We start from the raw sequence: 21,051 nt of genomic DNA on the forward strand, positions 1-21,051 counted from the left end.
TGTGATATTCCTTATTTTGGGCAGACAGACAAATCTGTCGAATTGCGTATGGAAGAACACATGAGGGACATTACTTACAAGAGACAGCGAGCGAGTGCATTATCAAGTCATATCCTTTTCTCGGCTAATCCTAATGATAAAAACCAAAGTCAGAAAGTCTGCTGGGAAAAATCTATTAACATCTTCCGTTGCAGTGACGAAATAGAGAAAAAAATCGTGGAATCTAGAGAAATCATCTTCAATCCTGTTCGTCTAAATAACAACTTGAGCTACAACCTTCCAGATAGTCATTCAGCTGTAATCATGTACTGGCGTTCACGTGAGGCTGCAAGCACGCACTCTCCCAACAATGCAACAAACGAAAGAACAGCTTCAAATACAAGTACTATATATATATATATATATATATATATGTTAAAGATACCAAGCTATTTTAAACCTGGTTTTACTCCATTTCCCAAGTAAGCAAACAGACAAACAAGTCAAGCAAATGTTGCAAGTCTAGCTGAACCTGCACGTAGTGCAAGACCTGCAATTCATGGTAAAAGTAGAATAAGCTCTGATCACTAATCTTAATATTAACCCTTAATGCAAAGCACATCTCCTGGAGGAAATGTATGATGCTTTGTATTAAAGGCGAGGGGCCACTACCCAGACCGGTTTCGACCTTATGAATAAGTAAAGCCGTCTCTAAAAATTCGGACGATCCCTAGGCCACCCAACTGTGGGCGAAAGACCGTCCATCTCAGCGTTGGCTCCACTCAGTGATGGTCCTCCACCAACCACCACCACCACCGAGCAGACCATCACCGACAAAGCCCCTCACCCGGCCGTGCCGGAAAACACTTTCCCCGGAGACTCAAATAATTGCTCCCTTAAGGCAAAAACCTTAAGAGAGCGAACTCATAATAGTCCCCCACCGGTTTCGACATTTATTGAGGTCTCATCAGTGGGAGCCAGGCTAGAAATACCAAAATTTTTAATCATTAACCATTAACATTACTGACAGGATGGGTGAATCACTAGTGCTTTTCATATTCCCCTTTATCTGTAATGAGAGTTGTTTGGGAATGGGAGATTTGTGAGCAATTAAGCTCGCCCTCTGAGGGCAGTTGTGTTAGTTATGATCAGTTGAGAGAAGAGTAGCCTTCGGTCTTTTGTGTTTGTAGTAATCAGTCTCATTGTAATTGACAGCTTGTACGATTAGTGGGTTTGAATGTGAACTTGACTTCACAGAAGAATTTTTCTGAAAGATTACGAAGAAAGGAGGAGATGTATGGAATGTCGGTTTCTCGGTGAATCTGCGAATTACCAAAATTTTAGTAATACAGAGCTTATAAGTATTGTACCAGAACAAGTTACCATAAGGTGTTTTAACCTTATTAAATAGTAATCTCAGGAGGAGATATAAATGTAGAAAGTATTTTACCTTGGGTATAATAAATGTTAAAGATACCAAGCTATTTTAAACCTGGTTTTACTTCATTTCCCAAGTAACCAAACAGACAAACAAGTCAAGTTTGCTCCTGCAAGTGTTGCAAGTCTAGCTGACCCTGCACGTAGTGCAAGACCAAGGCAACTCATGTTAAAAGTAGAATAAGCTCTAATCACTAATCTTAATATTTACCCTTAATGCAAAGCACATCTCCTGGAGGAGATGTCTCCTCCAGGAGATGTGCATTACTAAAATCTTGTATTAGTAATGTGCATTACTAAAATCTTGCAGGTTTAAAATAGCTTGGTATCTTTAACATTTATTATACCCAAGGTAAAATACTTTCTACATTTATATCTCCTCCTGAGATTTTTTTTTTAAATTTAATAATTAAAACAACTTATGGTAACTTGTTCTGGTAAAATACTTATAAGCTCTGTATTACTAAAATCTTGGTATTTCTAGCCTGGCTCCCACTGATGAGACCTCAATAAAGGTCGAAACCGGTGGGGGCTATTATGAGTTCGCTCTCTTAAGGTTTTTGCCTTAAGGGAGCAATTTGAGTCTCCGGGGAATGTGTTTTCCGGCACGGCCCGGTGAGGGGCTTTGTCGGTGAATGCTTTTTTTCGGAATCGGAATATGAGCGGTTCTGCTCGGTGGTGGTGGTTGGTGGAAGACCATCACTGAGTGGAGCCAACGCTGAGATGGACGGTCTTTCGCCCACAACTGAGTGGCCTAGGAATCGTCCGAATTTTTAGAGACGGCTTTACTTATTCATAAGGTCGAAACCGGTCTGGGTAGTGGCCCCTTGCCTTTAATACAAAGCATCATACATTTCCTCCAGGAGATGTGCTTTGCATTAAGGGTAAATATTAAGATTAGTGATCAGAGCTTATTCTACACTTACCATGAGTTGCCTTGGTCTTGCACTACGTGCAGGATCAGCTAGACTTGCAACACTTGCAGGCGCAAACTTGACTTGTTTGTCTGTTTGCTTACTTGGGAAATGGTATGTAAAATACTTTCTACACATATATATATATATATATATATATATATATATATATATATATATATATATATATATATATATATATATATATATATATACATATATATATATCTATATATATATCTATATATATATATAGATATATATATATCTATATATATATCTATATCTATATCTATAGATATATATATCTATAGATATAGATATATATATATATATATATATATATATATATATATATATATATATATATATATATATATATATATATATATATATATATATATATATATATATATATATATATATACAGGGTGTTCGGGATAAATTTGACAGTTTCGTAAGGAAAAAGAAAATCTTCTTTGTATCTATTAAATTTAATGAATTGACAAAAAAACATTACAGGCAGAGTTAATTACAATACTATCAACAAGATTTACTCAAAATAACCACCATTAGCATCGATCACAGCTTCAATTCTGCTTCGGAACCTCGAACAAGCTGATGCTACAGTCTCCCTGGGAAGGGCCGCAAAAACTGTTTTAATTTTATCCATTAACTGGGCTTTTGTATTACTGGAAGTGCGATTGGTGTCTTTTTCAACTGCGCCCCATACAAAATAATCCATGGGGTTAAGGTCTGGGGAGTTTGGAGGCCAAACATTTGGACTGGTGAAGTCGTAGAAATTTTCAGACAACCATTTTTGACTTTTCCCAGAGGTGTGGCAAGGGGCCGAATCCTGCTGCCATACATACGGCCTACCATTGGCTACCCTTGTTATCCAGGGCTTGACTACAGTTAGCAACTCCACGAACAAAGCCCGAATTCCAATGCCAGGGTTCTTCAACACCTGTTCCTGCAGATTTGCGAGGAATTCTGCTGTACGAACGCAATCAGATCGTCTGCTAGGGATCTTTCTTCTTGCTACATCCTCGTAGTCACCATTGCAAGTCTCTAGTTCATGCCTGATTGTTTTTACTGTATTCAGGGAGCATTGGGCAGCAGTCGTAATATCCTTATTTTGATGGCGGGCACGAATCATCATGATACAAGTTATTCTCTTCCATGATTCAGGTGGGTTCCAGCTATCCATCCTTTCTGACATCTTGTATATGAATGAAGAAGGGTCCAAACTTTTAAATGAAGAGAAGTGTGTGTTAATACATGTAACTTACGGAAAAATATAATTAATTATAAATATGTCAAATTTATCCCGAACACCCTGTATATATAACCGAGACTAGAATAACAATTAAATTTATTCAAAACGCAATGTGTTTCATCGGATTGTCCGACTTCTTCAGGCGTGGGAACATAGAAAGCAAATAAACACTATAAGAACCATCGTATCACTATACAAACGACTATTATAAAATTCAATTAGTTTTGAACTGTAGCTACAGTACGTGTTGAAGTTCTATCGTTAAGCAGCTGCGTGCGTCTGATTTCACGAGTGTGCCAATATCGGATAGCAGAGCTGAAAGAGTCCGGTAGATTATAGCTCAGGTTATTATTTATGTCATGAGGGTCCATAACAATTTCCTTAAACTCGACTATGCGACGCTCCACCTCGTCAAGGCATATATGTAGGTTTGAGGTTGTTGTCCAGTTTATCTCATGTTGACGGCCTTCATCATTTGTGTTTACTGAAAACAGTACATGGCTTGACAGGGCACTTGCTCTAGTTCTTTTGTAGGCAATGTCCCTCTGGTGTTCTTCCAGACGTAGGAGGATGAACACAAATGATGAAGGCCGTCAACATGAGATAAACTGAACAACAACCTCAAAACCTTCATATATGCCGTGACGAGGTGGAGCGCCGCATAGTCGAGTCTAAGGAAATTGTTATGAACCCTCATCGCATAAATAATAACCTTAACTATAATCAACCGGACTCTTTCAGCTCTGCTATCCGATATTGGCACACTCGTGAAATCAGACGCACGCAGCTGCTTAACAATAGAACTTTAACACGGCTACAGTTCAAAACTAATCGAATTTTATAATAGTCGTTTGTATAGTGATACGATGTTTCTTATTTGCTTTCTATGTTCCCACGCCTGAAGAAGTCGGACAATCCGATGAAACATGTTGCGTTTTGAATAAATTTAATTGTTATTCTAGTCTCGGTTATAGTCAGTATATATAAATATGAACATTTCCCAATACCGAGTTAATACTACAAATTGCTATATATAAAAGGTTTAATGACTGCTACCGAGAGATAAAAAGATGACAAGATATATTTAAAAAAGATACTACTAGTTTACTAGTTTCGTTACATGAACATCCTCAGGTATCACAATCAAAGAAGTATATAAAAAATTACAGAGACTTAAAATTGTACTAACAGAACAAGTATAAAAAACAGTAGCGTGTTTGAAAAAAATGCAAGTATGAGTTCCAAACAAACGAATACTACTCGCTGTCGCGAGTGCGCCAGTGATATGAGAGAAATAAAAAATTCCTCTCATATCAACAACAGCCTGAGTTACAATCTCTCTGACGCACACGTTGCTTCTGTTCAGTACTGGCGCACTCGCGACAGCGCGTAGTATTCGTTGGTTTGGAACTCATACTTGCATTTTTTTCAAACAAGCTACTGTTTTTTATACTTGTTCTGTTAGTACAATTTTAAGTCTCTGTAATTTTTTATATACTTCTTTGATTGTGATACCTGAGGATGTTCATGTAACGAAACTAGTAAACTAATAGTATCTTTTTTAAATATATCTTGTCATATTTTTATCTCTCGGTAACAGTCATTAAATCTTTTTTTTTTTTATAATATTCCAACCGAGTAAAAATGAATTTTAAAAAAAAATATATATATATATATATTGAAGTATAAATAAGCTAAAATATTAAATAAAATTATTACTAGAATAAAAATTTCATTCAGAGTAATTGTTTTATGAGGTTAACTTAAATTAGTAAATATATTGATACATTATTCGAAGATTTTACTGTTAAGTAGTACACGATTTTGGTCGCCCTGTGTTACACCATTGATATATTTTGATGGATGAGGTTGAGTGGTGGAGATAGTGAGTTGTAGAGTAGGTGCCCTCCATCGATGAATCTTAGAACTCCCTGGAGGTGTCAAATAATAATAATAATAATAATATATAAAAAAAAAAAAATCAGCTAACGCCTTTTTATTCCCGTATATACGGGAGTAGGCGAGGCCATTTAGCCCTATCTAACTTTTGGAGACTGAGTGGGCAGTTCAATCTCCACTGGTACCCAATCAGAGACAGATGGCCCAAGGCTATCACTAATTAAGCGGTGCGCAGTGAAGAGAGACGGCTCAAATGTGCCGCCATCTCGTGGTCTCTAACCCTAACACAATATATTTAATGTCTGAAATAATGTGGGTTCTACGGTCGATTTTCTTGAGTTTACAGGACGAAAAACCCGAGTTTCCGGGAGGAAAAACCTGCTTGCCCGTGCCAGAGATCGACTAACTCGGGAACCGGTCGAAAAAAGGCTTAGAAAAATTTCCTCTAGTCGCCGACTAGACTCGAAACCAAGACTTCCTTCGTGCGGCCTAGCGCGATGGTGTGCAAACGCCACATCCACTGAGCTACACAGGCTATATATATATATACATCAATTCTTATGATAATTTGGTCTAGAGCAGTGTTTCCCAAAGTGTGTTACGCGTACCCCCCAGGGGTACATTGGGAAAGGTCTTCAGGGGGATACATAGCAATTTTCGCTATGCATCATTAACGCATGGAATCAGTATTAAAAAAATTAAAAAGTATATATTTTTCAGTAAATTATATATTATGTATGAATTCTCCTACTCAAATTGCGAGTTACTATCGCCACGACGTACACGTCCTGGAGATAGTAACTCGCTCCCTGCGGCAAACAACACGTCCTCCCAACAGCGTCACTATATTGAAGACGCAAAAAAAAAAAAAAAAAAGTAATTTTATTGTATCACTGAATAAGGTACAGAGACATTTGCAGTCTGTGTAATATATTTCTCAACAAATAGTGCAATTACATACAACTGGGATAAAAATGGCACTAGCTAATGAATCACACCTCTCCTCCAACAGAAACTGCTGTATAGACCCAAGCAAAACTATATGCTGCACCGACAGCATATGGTTTTGCTTGACATCCCCCCTCCCCCGTCATGAACGTGTTCAAACTAAGAAATATATAGTGAATGTGTTTCAGATATTATTATGGAATTTGGTTGAAGAGAATTAGATTTCAACTCAACTGTAGGCTTGCCTTTGTCTTTGGTTCGCGCGATCTTTTGTTAATACCACACCAATCATATGCACTTCTTCATAGCTGCTCTATCTCTACTAACCTACCATTGCTGTCTGTTTGGCGCTCATCTTTTACTTTTCATTACATATCTCCAGTCTTGTAAATTACTAGTAATTTTGCTTGAAATAATGGGAAAGAAGATGAAGCTATTTGGGTAGATGAGTTTGACGATGCACACAAGGAAACTGTTCTCGATGCCAAAAGTAGCGATAGCGAATAGGAACTTCTTGGCAAGTCACACCGTTTTCAGTTTTTTTCCTGAAAACTTTAGTTTCCGAAAATTCCCGCACATATCTCGAACCACGATTTTTTCAGCTTTAATTTTGGAAAAAAAAGTTCAAGTTATATTCGAGTAAATACGATATTTTTTTAGCTTTCAAATTCTTAAGTATGGATCATTGGTTAAAGTCTGGATTTATAAAACGCACAAAAGAGAGCAATATAGCATATGCAAGTAGTTGTAAGCAACAAGAAAACGTTGATATTATATCTGGATCAAATGAAATTGATAAGGGTGTGTCGTCTGACATCTTTAGAGAACTAACTAGGAAGAAGATGAAAAATCATCGTGCGTATGATATGAATTACTTGAAATGTGAATCTTCATGGACGGGAAATGAAGAGGAATCTTTTCCAAATTTTGTTCTAATTAAAGTAAATCATATTTTTTTGTTTACATAAACGTATAAATTCAAATAAAATAGACATACAATGAAATATACTTTATTTATTTATTATTTTGATAAGGGGTTACTTGATAATAATGAAAATTTAAGAAGGGGTACGCGGATATCTGACGTTTGAGAAACACTAGTCTAGAGCATCGGTTCCCAACCGGTGGTACGCGTACACCAAAAATAATCAGTAATGGTGGAAAAATAAGTAAAGTAAACAAAATGCAAAACGTTAGTTATGGAACAATAAATGCTAAGTTTGAATCACCGCTAATGGAGACATTTCAAAACTAGCTCACATTAGCGAATGATGATTGGTGAGGGCGTGGTTCAAAATGTTAATATGCGACAAAAGTGACGCATAGTTCATGCGTCACTTTTGTCGCCCATCCTTCTTTCCAGAACAATCGCGTGTTATTAAGAAATGACTTTTGCGATAACGAACCTCTGACTTCCATTTGCGACGTTTCTAGAACTTCTCCAAAAATATAAATACATCCGTAGCCAGACTGTTTGATCAGTTTAGTTATTGACTGAGTATAAGTAAGTGCGTTGCCCTTAATTGTGATTCTTTTCAAGTATTTTTTTTTATTTAATGTGCGTTGCCCTTAATTGTGATTCTTTTCAAGTATTTTTTTTATTTAATGTTTAACGTCGTTTCAGTTATTATTGTCAGTGATTTTTAAGCGTGTCAGTGGTTTAGTGGTTGAAAACAGGAACCGTTAAAAAACCAAAAGTTGATGTGGATTATAACTCTTCGCCTGGCCAAGTACTTCTCAACATGTGTCCGCAGCTACGAGTACACCCACTCCGAGAGATAGTAAAAAGGCGCGTGCCTCAGGTACTACACAGAAGAAAAGGAAATACTGTGAAGAGTATATTAAATATTGGTTTTCATTTGTAGGGGATGATGACATTAAGACAGGAATCCCATTTTTTGAAAACAAAAAAACGGGACACAATAAATTTTGTAGAATTAAGGGTTAAGAGAGAGAAATTTTATTCTTTAACATTATGTATTTTAAAATAAAAAACTTAAATATTTATTTGAATTTGATTTATTAATGTGGATAACATAAATGTTTATACATACGTCAAATAAATAGAATTCTAATAACGACACTTAAACACAGATGACAATACTTAAACACGTAGAGGTAAGGCCCTTACCTCCGTGCCAAATGTTAAATTCTGCATGGCACACGCTGCATTTCACTCTTGAGCTATCATCACAATCACTGCTTTTTGTTATGAAAATGAAAGGAGGAAGATCCTTCAATTTTTCATTGAAATTACACTTTCTTTTGGACATTTTGTAACAAACGGTACAACTTTATTAATTTAAAAAATACAATATTCACAATTAATACGAGAATGCAAGAATACGAAATGAACAGTTCAAAACTAGGTTATATCACGCAGGAGGACGCAGGACATATATGGCGCAGAGGGTGAAGCTTGACGCTTTTTATATTCCCTGTTGTCTGTTTCGGGAGCAGTGATAGGAGAGATTTGTGAGCTATTTTAGCTCGCCCTGAGTGGGCAGGAGTGGTTACACGTCGTTGAGGGTTAGGATGGCTTTTGGTCTTTTATGTTTCCAGTGGTCATTATCGTCATAGTTTCCGGCTTGTTGTATTAGTTGGTTTGGATGCGTAAATGTCTTACAGAATTTTTCTGCTAGGGAGGGCAGTAGTGGAGAGATGTAGGAGATATTTATGTCCCGTTGGATCTGGGCGTTCCTGATTAACCACGGGGCATCCAGATTATTCGCAGGCACTTGTTCTGTAGTCTTTGCAGCTTGAGGATGTTTGTCTTGGAGGTATGGCTCCAGGCTGGGGAAGCGTATATAATTGTGGAACGGATCACTGTCTTGTAGAGTAGAATTTTGTTTCTTGTGTTTAGTTTGCTGTGTCTGTTGATCAATGGGTACAGTTGGGAGATAACTTTTGAAGCTTTGGTGCATGTACTCTTGATGTGGCTATTGAAGCACAATCGTTTGTCGAGGAGTATTCCGAGGTATTTAGTTTTAGTTTTCCAGAGAATTTTTGAGTTGAACAGGGTGATGTCTCCTTTGGGGGATGCTAATCTTCTTGTGAAGAGTATCGATGTGCTTTCCTGGGGATTTAATTGTAGTCGCCACTCTGTAAACCATTTTTTCTAGATTCAGGATGGTGTCTTGTAGTTTTTTGGTTACGAGATGAGGTTGGCGGAACCTGGCTAGTATAGCTGTGTCATCTGCGTAAAGGGCGATGGTGGATGTGAGAGGATTTTGAGGGATGTCTGCCATGTAGATGTTGAACAGGATCGGGGCTAGCAGTGATCCTTGAAGAACTCCAGCCAGGATTTTCTATTGGGTTGAGACTGTTTCATTTATTTTCACTTGCATCTTCCTGTTTGTGAGGTATGATGTCTCATGTATCATATATCATACATCTGACTCATGTATGAGTCAGATGTATCATGTTTAGTGGAAGGTTTGCAATGATAAGTTTGTAGAGAAGGCCTTGATGCTAATTCTTATCGAAGGCCTTTGAGATGTCTAGGATGTCCAGCTCTGATGTGCTGATTCCAATTGAATCCTGTGGTAATGTATTCTACCAGTCTATGGATCTGTTGGGTGGTGCTGTGGTTTTGACAGAAGCCAAATTGTTCTTGTGGAATGATATTTAGTTGGTTGACATGATCTTGGAGTCTGATGAGGATGATTTTCTCAGCTATTTTTCCCAATTTGGATAGCAAGCTGATGGAATGGTAATTTTCTGGTAGGTGTGGGTCTTTGCCTGGTTTGTGAATTGGGACGATGTCGGCTATTTTCCATGACTGGGGGAAGTGCTGCCATTTGAGGATGGAGTTTATAATGTATGCCAGATGTGCTATGGCTTTGCGTGGTAGTGCCTTGATGATTTTGTTAGTGATGCCGTCAGGACCTGAGGCTTTTTTGTTCTTGAGGTGGTTGATGATGCCGATTATTTCGGTAGGTGAGGTAGCTTAATAGGGCTTGGATTGTCATTGGGACGATTTACTGTGAGTCTGACTTTATGATGGATCTTGTATATGTGGCTAATGTTTAGGTTCTCATATGCAGGACTGCATTGTTTCTCTGGGTTTCTTGCTATGGCTTCAGTTTTGTCAGCATCTGTGTATGCTAGGTGCTGTTCTGCTTGGGGAGGGGGGGGAGGAATTTGTACTTGTTCCTGAGGTTTTTTAGGAATTTCCATATGGAATGATCTTCTGTGGAGATGGAGGTGAGCTTGTTTTCCCATTGTTGATTCCTGTGGTTCTGGAGAGCTTCTCGGACAGATTTGTTTAGTCTGTTGAGGGCTGTTTTGACGTGTGTGGTGGTATCTTTTCCTTTGTCTGTTTTTTCTCTTATTAAGTTCATGATTTCTTCTGGGAGATAGTTTTGTTTGTGGGTAATCATGGCTGCTGTGGCTTCTGTTATGGCTTTATTGATTTGATTGGTGAGGTTCTTTATTGCCATGTATATTTCTTCCTTGGCTTTTATGTGGGGAACCGGAACCAATGTGTTCTGGTAGCACTTTCCTAATGTGCAACCAAAACCTCCATTGTTTTCTCCCAAACAATGGAGGTTTCTGGGGGGGGGGGGGTGACTGATCTTTGATCCCTAAAGTGAAGTAGGATTGGGTTGTGATCTGATGATAATTCTTTCAGTGCTTGAAAGCTGTACTGGTATTTGATATGGTGCAGGATAGCAATGTCTAGGATGTCGGCTGTGCCAATTGGGCTTTGATGGGTAGGTCCTGTCACGACGGCGTTGTTTAATCCTGTGTAGCTAAAGAGGTTACGCCCATTTTTATTTGTGGTGCTGCTGTTCCAGGAGGGATGTTTGGAGTTTAAGTCCCCAGCGACGATGATGGATTCATTTATGCCCAGGGCAGCATCCAAGTCAGAAAATAACAGGATCTTAGCAGGGGAGTTGTAGGCGGCATAGCTTTTAAGTCTTCCAGTTGAGTTTGTGTGGACTTCGACACCACACTGGTGAGTTCTAGATTGGAGGTTGAGGCGGGGTTGACTATTCCATTGTGCCTGATGCAGTTCCTGATGAATATGGCTGTTCCACCACCTCTATAGTCCAGTCGGTCATTTCTATACAGTGAGTAGCCTCTCAGTTTTTGGATTGTCTGCAGGTCTTAGACGAGTTTCGTTGATTAGGACGATGTCGTGGTTGTATCTGTGAGAGACTTCTTGAAGCTCCAGTGTCTTGTTTTTTAGTCCATTGGCGTTCCAAGCGACGATCTGTAGTGAGTCTTGGAGTAATCTAGTTTTGTTCATTAACAAGCATTGATAGGATAGTCTGAGTTTCTTTTAGGAATCTTTTTGTGGAGTGTGGTGAAGGGTTGTACTTACTGAAGTCTTGAAGCATTTTTGCCAATGAAGCTGTGATGACTGTTGTCATGTTTGGAAGAGGTTGGTCCTGCTGGATATCTTTGGATGGGCGGGCTACTTCGGCATATGTCCTGCTTCGACGGTGGCTTTCCAGACTGTTGCTGCTTTCCATTTGTGAGAGCTGATGTTTTGTTGTCCTTTGCTGGGTGTCAGGCAATTGTGGAGCCGTCGACTCTGGTACCTGTGGGCGGGGTTGAGAGGAGATCTGTTTCCTTTTGTTGTCTGATTTGTTCTTAGGGTAGCGACTGCAGCCTCTGTAGTTTGCCGGGTGGGGCCCCCCACAGTTTGCGCATTTGGCTGGTGTGGTCCTTGGGTTTGAGCAGGTTGTTGTGTGGTGGTTTTGTCCACATTTGAGGCATTTATAGTCTACAAAGTTTCTGTGCGTGTCCGTATTTCTGACATCTGTGGCATTGGCCCGACGAGGCTCTTTTTCTTAAAGGTTCATTTGTGATTTTTAGACCGCAGATCGTTGTTATGTTGTATATATTCTTGTGGATGTTTTGCATCTCTACGAGTGCTAGGGCATTGGACTCTTGTCGGCCCGCAACATGCTGCTGACCTTGACAGGTGGAAAATCGTGGAGGAGGAGGTCTTCAGCTATTTCGTCTGTGGTGATGTCCTCTGTTACATCCCTTAGTACAACTTTTAGGATTTTCTCAGACTTCAGCAAAAAAGTATGATATTTAATGCCTGACTCGTCCATGGTTTTTATGAGGTGTCTGTAGTCACTCACTGTAGCAGGCTGAATTTTGATTCCGTCGTCCATTTTTTGCCCATGAGTAGGCAATTTGTTGGTTTTGCATAATGGGCCTGAGGGCCGACCATCTTTCTTTTTCCCGTAGTACAATTGGCGGGAAATTTTCGTTGTTGAGAGCGGGGGGGGTCAGTGTTGGGGCGTCTTCTTCCATCCCCTCGTTTGTCGGAGTCTCCGCTGTTTTACGCTATTTTCGAGGGTGGGTTTCTGTATGATCTGTTGGTGTGGGAGCAGAGATTATCAGGTTCATCTTCCCTTCTTCCTCTGGTGATGAATCGTCCCCTTCTGTAGAATCCTCTGTTGCTGAATATAGGTTTAGGTACCCTGGGCACTCTACCTCAAATTTCTTCATCAGCTTTTTGAGGAGATCGAGAGCTAGCTTCCTATACAGGGACTGGATAAAGTCATCCGGACTTAAGCTGTACATGCTTAAAATATTAAAATAAGTTTACCTGAGATATAATATGTATATAATGGCGAATTCCTTCTCGTAATCCTTGGCATAACGCGATGACCTCCAACGTATTTATCCTTAATAAATTTAGTTTAATCCTTTATCCAAGTGTGAGCAAACAAAGTTTGCACCTGAAAATATCTTCAGGACTGGGGCAAGTAAGTACAACACTGGGCAACTGGTTGCAAAGGTGGAGCAAGCTTACATCACTCCTATCTCAGTATCTCCCATAATGCAAAACACATCTCCTTACGGATATGTATAATGTTATGCATTAAGGGAAGGGCCACTACCCAGACTAGTTTCGACCTTAATTGAGGTCTCTTCAGTGAGGTAAAGATGACCTCACTAATGCTTCTGCCTGGTATCTCCACTTCTGGGCCTGGCTCCCACTGAAGAGACCTCAATAAAGGTCGAAACTAGCCTGGGTAGTGGCCCTTCCCTTAATGCATAACATTATACATATCCACAAGGAGATGTGTTTTGCATTATGGGAGATACTGAGATAGGAGTGATGTAAGCTTGCTCCACCTTTGCAACGAGTTGCCCAGTGTTGTACTACCTTGCCCCAGACCTGAAGATATGTCTCTGCTTCAGGTGCAAACTTTGTTTGCTCACACTTGGATAAAGGATTAAACTAAATTTATTATAGTCTAACCAAGTGAAAAATAAACTTTCAAAGTATTTATCCTTATCAAAACACAATCAAAAACGCGAGACTAATGATACACGTAAACGCTAACTAACGCCATCTTGATCAGCATATAGGTATAATGAACACACTCAGTTATATCACATACCCTGTAGCAATATAAAAACTATTTAGCGCCTGACCCGTGAATCTTAGTTCGCATAGCGTACGATATCCGATGGTCCGAAATGTTTCTCATTGGTTGAAAGAAAATGAACTATCGTGGCGCGTTAATATTCAAAAACATGTCGACCAATGAGAAACATTTCGGACCGTCGGATATCGTATGCTATGCGAACTAAGCTTGAGACAAAAGATTGCTAAAAATTTACGGCCGACCAGACGAACGAAATAGATGCCGTGGTTGCGATTAGTTGAACATACAGTTGGGCGACTGTCTCTCTCTCTCTCATTCTGACATGCTTTTCTCCGACTGAATGAAATGTATGGAACTAAATCTTTTTCCCAAAGTTCTAACGCATTGCAAACTACCTATGACTGAGCATCTGCAGTGATCGCCAATACATGATAAGTAGTATAGTAATAGAAGACACAACATAAATAAAAAAAAATGAATTTTAATTAGGAAAAGATTTTTGGAAATTTTTCTAGTGTTTATTTCCTATTTCTTTTGGGGAGCCAGGGCCTTTGGCATTCTCCCTGGGTGCGTCACTGATCGCATTTATCTGAAGTTTGCTACATTTATTGTCTGTACGATTTTTTTTTTTTTTTTTTTTTTTGTGCATCCACTTACTTTAATCAGCAAAAGCGAAATGAAATACCGGCAACACTATATGCACCTGCAGAATTTTTGTTAAATGCCGTATCACTTTGAACATTCAATTGACAATTGACATTTAAGTCTGGTGGTGAAGCAAGATGCTTTTCATATTCCACGCTATCTGTTATGGTTACAGTGAGGGCAAAATTTATGAGCAGTTTGCTCGCCCTGGATGGGCATGGAGATTATGCATCGCTATAGGAGGTTAATATAGCTTTTGGTCTTCTATGTTTGAATATGTCCGTTGCCTCGTATGCTGCAGTTTGCTGAACCAAATCGTTGGGTTGTATGGACGTCTTTAGGAAGAACTTAGATGCTAAGGATTGTAGGAAAGAGAAAATATAGGGAATATTTGTATCTCTATGAAGTTGATTGTTTCTAACATACCATGGGGCGTTCAGAATCATTCTCAAGCACTTGTTCTATACTCTGTATTTTGATAATGTTAGTATTAGAGGTGTGGCTCCAGGCTGGAGAGGAATAGGTGATTATAGGACGAATCGTCAACTGGTATAGCTGCCATTTGATTCTGTCGCTTAGCTTGCTATTTTTATTAATTAGCGGATAGTTCTGAGCTATGGCTTCAGATGCCTTTGCACACGTAGACTTGGTGTGCTGATTGAAAGATAGCTTTTTGTCGAGAATTACACCCAGGTATTTTGTTTCTGTTTGCCAGGGAATTTTAGTATTGAATAGTAACACATCTCCTGCAGGAGATATTGGCCTTTTCGAGAAAAGAATGGCTGAGCTTTTTAAGGGATTGACTTCCAATCTCCATTTGGAGAACCAACCCTCCAGCTTTAGAAGGTTTTCTTGAAGCTTTTTGGTAATGAAATGGGGCCGGAGAGATCTGGTTAGTATCGTCCGCATACAGGGCCAAAATGGAAGACATCGCATTGTGCGGGATGTCCGACATGTATATAGAAAACAGCAATGGAGCCAGTAGGGATCCCTGCGGCACTCCAGCAAAGATATGGCACTGGGACGAGGTAGAACCGTTGATTTTGACTTGCATTGATCTATTCTGAAGATATGAATGGATTAGATGAACCATTTTTAGTGAGATACCGGCTGAGATACGTTTGTGTAGGAGTCCGAAATGCCAGATTTTGTCAAATGCTTTGGATAGGCCTAGGAAAACAGCTCCTGTGCACTGGCGCCAGTTGTAACTGGTGGTGATGTATTCCACTTTGCTGGGTAGTACTGTGGTGTTGCCGAAAACCAAACTGTTCTTTAGGGAGGATGTTTAGGTCATTTACTAAGGTTTGAAGTCGTGAGAGGATGACCTTCTCCGCAACCTCACCCAGATTGGAGATGATTGGACGATAATTTTGCGGTAGGTGTGGGTCCTTGCCTGACTTATGTATAGGGATTACATCAGCCAGTTTCCAGGTGGAAGGAAAATAGTGAAATCTTAAGATTGCATTTATTATAATGGTCAGGTGTACTACAGCTTTTTGAGGCAACAGCTTGATCACCCTGTTTGAGATGCCGTCTGGTCCAGGAGCTTTATTGTTCTTTACTTTTTTTAATAATATCATATAATTCAACAGGTAATGTGGGTACAATATGATCAGCACTGGTATCTGGGAGATTTATTACGTGTCTGACCAGTCTGTAGATTTTATATAAGTGATTGAAATCTAAGTTGTTATAAGAAGGTTTGCACTGCTCATCTAGATCCTTTACTATGGCTTCTGCCTTATCTACATCTGTGTGAACTAGGCCCTGGTTAGAGATTATAGGGGGGGAGGTATATGTTTTTATTTCTAATGTTTCTCAGTAATCCCTACAGTGATCAATAGGTGAGATAAAGGCTAACTTTTTTATCCCAAACTTGGTTTCTATGAGTTTTAAGTGCATCTCTCACTGCCTCGTTCAATCTATTAAGAACTGTTTTGTCTTGAGGTAACGCGAGTGTTTCGAAATCTCTTCCTAGCTCTGTTCTTCTCTCTGATCAGGTCCATAATATCCTCAAGCAAACGACAAGGCTGGGAACAGGTTTGTGGACGGTTGCAACCGTTATGGCGGACTTAATCTGTTGGGTGAGGCTAGTACTGCAGAATCCACATCTTCTTCTGTGCATATGTGAGGGACAGGTCCAATTTGATCCCTAAGTGCTTTAGACAATCTGTCCCACGATATGCCTGGGTGACAGGGAGGCGACAGGTATTCTTCTTCTCCCAGTTGTAGTAGAATTGGGTTGTGATCCGATGACAGCTCGTTTAGTGATTTAAGGCTGTACTGAAGTTTAATGTCTTGCAGGATAGCTATATCCAGGATGTCAGCAGTGCCAAACGTACTGAGATGAGTTGGTTCGGTAGGTCCAGCCACAACAGCATAGTTTGATCCTATGTAGTTGGAAAGGATGCGGCCATTTTTATTGGTAGATTTACTGTTCCAGGTAGGATGTTTTGCATTGAAGTCTCCAGCGATGATGACCAGTTCTTTTACTCCAAGGATGGCATCCAGATCTGAGGTGAACAATGTCTTTATTGGAGGGTTGTAAGCAGAAAAAATGTTTAGGTTTTCAATTGAGTTTGTGAGGATATTAATGCTTGTAATTTCGAGGTTGGTTATTGAATGATGGTTGATATAGTTTTTGATAACGGTGGCTGTACTCCATCTCTATACCCAAGTCTGTCGTTTCTGTAAATCTGATACCCTCTGATTTTTAGGTTGTCAGCAGGCTTCAGGTGAGTTTCATTGATTAGAAATATATCTGGGTTATATCTATTATTGAATTCCTGGATTTCCAACACTTTGTTTTTGATACCGTTGGCGTTCCAAGCGATAATCCTAAGCGAATCTGAGGTGATTTTTTTCCTATGCATCAGAGAGTGCAGATAATATGGATTGGGTTTGCTGTAAGAATTTTTTGTAACACTTAGTGATGGATTTGAGTTGCTGAAATCCTGCAGCATGTTTGCAAGAGAAGAGGTGATAATAGCTGATAGATTTGAGTGTGGATTAGCCAGCTTCTGGTTTTGTACTATCTGTTTGGAACGGGCCACATCAGCATATGTTCTCGCTTGATGTTGAAGATTCATTTTCTTAAGAGGCTCAGTTAATGGTGGGAGAGCACCTGTTGTCATGTTCTCACTCTTGGAGGACTGAGGAACTTTAATTTCAGGAACTTTCGCACTAGATGATGAGGTAGGTTGATTATTTGGATCATTCCATCTGTTTTTGGGGTGATGTATACACCCTCTATAATTAGCGGGATGAGGAGGACCGCCACAATTAGCGCACTTAACTGGGGTGGATTTTGGCTTGGCGCAGGTGTTTGTGGGGTGATTTTCGCCACATTTTAAGCATCTGTACTGGGCTTTGCATAGCTTCTGGGCATGGCCAAATTTTTGGCATCTGTAGCACTACCCAGAAGATGCTCTCTTGCTCAGCGGTTCTGGAGTGATTTTAAGTCCACAGATTGACTTTAAATTGTATATATATTTGTAAATGTTGTGTATCTCAACCAGAACCAGATGCATAAGGGTCTTATTTGATCTAAACATTCTACTGACCTTTATGGGAGGTAGATCCTGCATGTTGAGGTCAGTGACTATTTCGTCCGTGTCAATATCCTCGGAAACTCCTCGGAGCACCACTTTCAGATTTTTTTTTCGGAGGCAAGTGAAAATGTATGATATTGTGTTCTTCTTGCGTCCAGTTCCTTTGTAAGATTTCTATAATCAGCCACCGTGGCGGGCTGAATTTTTATGCCCTCATCAATTTTTTAGCCGATCTAAAATTTATTTGCAGGTGAGCCATGGTGGTTCTTAGTGTTGTCCATCTCTGCTTTTCCCTTAGGATAATCGGTGGCACCTTTTCATTGGGGGAAGCAGAGGAGTCCTGAATTGGGAGCGTCTTCATCCATACCAACATCAATTGTTGGTTCAGGCGCGAGAGTTTTTCGCTTCTTACGAACGTGAGTCTCTCCTTGATCGGAACAATTCGAGGCAGAGACTACTAGATTGAGCTTTTCCTCCATTTGAGGAGAGTCTTCATTTTCCTCACCATCGTCTCCGGGTAAAGAATATAAGTTTAAGTAGCCCGGCCATTCTTATTCAAATTTTTTAAGAAGCTTTTTGACGAAAGTGAGTGATAGCCCTTTGTCAAGTGACTCAATGATGATGTCAGGATCGATCATGTTAATAAGCCATTTCAGCTTGAACTTCATTTGAAGTTTATTAATGTTAATGAGCATAAGAGCAGGCTCTTCATCGAGCAAATCAGTGACGACGTCTAGGTCAGACAGGCTCATAGCGATTCAATTGCGTATGAGTGCGAGTAGAAATCCCGCAGCCACAGAGGACTGCCAGCAAAAGCGAGTGTTCGTTAAATACGCGAAGCTATAGCAGGTAAATTATATCAAAAGTCAAAGTCTTACCTTGTGCTCCCCAATCAATCAGTCATTCTTTTTATCGACAAGACACTTGATATGCATTATTTTATCACTATGAGATGACACATCAAAAATCCACACTGCACCACTAACCGAGCACTGAGAAACACGTCTGTATTGATTAAAACCAAAACTAAGAATCTTGAACATTCATTTCCCCCCCCTTTCATTTCTTAAAAATTATATGAAATAAAATAAGGTGTCTTTAAGAAATTATTACAATTATTAGCGTTTAAGAATTTTGGTAAAACTAACCTTTAATTTTTATACCTTTTTAAAGATTTACTATAAAACATTCTTCTTGAATTATTATTATTATTTATTTACAATGGGCTGTGGGTGGTGAATGTGGGTTCTGTGGTGATGATTGACCTCGATCACGTTAAAGAACCATGAAAGAGTCACATAATGATATCAAATGATAGCTGGAAAATGAAATATATGCTAGGAAAATATTACGCTATTTCTGTCGAAATTTTATTCCTGTTTAACTAGTATTAGTTGGACAGTAATGAGAAAGCTCTATTATTGTAAACTACGAATAACAATCTCTTAAGAATGTGCTATAGGTTTATAATCTGTCATTGGTGGTAGTCATATTAAAAATATAATTAAAAACACAAAATAGTATAAGTTATGAAGGAAAAGAATTATGAAATCTATAAATATATATTTCCCTTTCCCACTTATAGGAAAATTTGATGGAATGCAAAACTAACTCGAGAGATGAAAGCTATAAAAGCATTAATGAAAGGCCCTATAGGGATCGTTTTTATTTTATTATTTTATACCAAAACACAGGTAGGTGGGCATTTCAGTTAAATCCTAAACAAATATTTCATCTGAAACTTGCTGATAAAAGAGGAATTTAATGAAATAGTACTTGTTTATTGTCACGAAATATGATTCAACTAATTTGCATTTTATTTTTTACAAAAGGTATAATCATTTGTTTTCCATGATGCATCATCATGAAATTCCTAATATGCATCCTCAGGGGGATGTTAGGATATCCTGATAGTACGACAAGAAAGATTTTCATCAGTATTAATTTCTTATCGAGAATTTTCCTCCAAATTAATCTGTTTACTGTCAAAACTCTGATATTATCAGATCTTGTATTTCTGTCTTCTAAGGTACTTCTTACTGCAGCAATCACCTAGATCTTGGTCTTCCTCTGAATCTTTGTTCGTGCCATTCTGACAAAAACCATTTGTTTTTTCATTCTGTTCAAGTGACCATACCACCTGAGATTAGTTCAGTTAACACATCCCTGGATGCTAACAATGCCAAGTTCTTTCAAAATATCTCTTTTTAATTTTTTTAATGTGTTATATTGCCATTGAAGCTATCTGTTTACTCCGCTAATCTTTCTCGAAACTCTCATATCAGAGGTCTCCGACCTTTGGTCAAGTGTTTTATTTTAATTCAGATTAGAACGCTGTTTTATGTACAGCTAGTTTAATGTTTTGACCAATTTCTCTCTTATTCCATATAAATTTATTCATTTGACTTCCTACCATACCAACTTTGATAATTCTGCTGTCTATTTCATATTTAATTTATCATCTTCACTGAAAAGTGTGCGTAAATAGCTGAAATGTTTTATTTATTCTATAGTGTCCATTAAAAATGCAGTTATATTTTCAATGTTTCTGCCTATCTTCATTGTCTTTATCTTTTTATTGCTGATTTTCATACCAAATTTATCACAGCAGTTATTCAGTTTGATCGGGAAATTTTGCATAATTGTTCTAGATTTATTTAGAAATATTCATCATCTGCATTTAATGAGTTATGGGAATCAAATGATTTGTTATCTCATTAAATGGAGTAAACTTTCATATCCTAATAATGAACAAGGCTGATTTATTGACTTATTCATTTCTTTCGTTTCAAGTAAATTACATGGAGCAGCTTATTTAAGAAAAATAACGGCTGCACTTAATACGTTTATAACCCTATTAATAATGCAACTTTCCATCCTCCCCAACAACAACAAATAATAATAATAAACGTTACGTCCTTGAAATCTTTATACAGATCTTATTATAATCTACGTAGGACAGCTCTCGGCGGGCATTTTTGAAGCATGCTATCCTCTCAAACTCTTTAATATGATTTTCGCGGCATGATATTTAC

This window comes from Typopeltis vanoorti, chromosome 6, assembly GCF_054136105.1.
Source record: "Typopeltis vanoorti isolate ZY-2024b chromosome 6, IOZ_Tvanoo_1.0, whole genome shotgun sequence".
Classification (NCBI taxonomy): domain Eukaryota; kingdom Metazoa; phylum Arthropoda; class Arachnida; order Uropygi; family Thelyphonidae; genus Typopeltis; species Typopeltis vanoorti.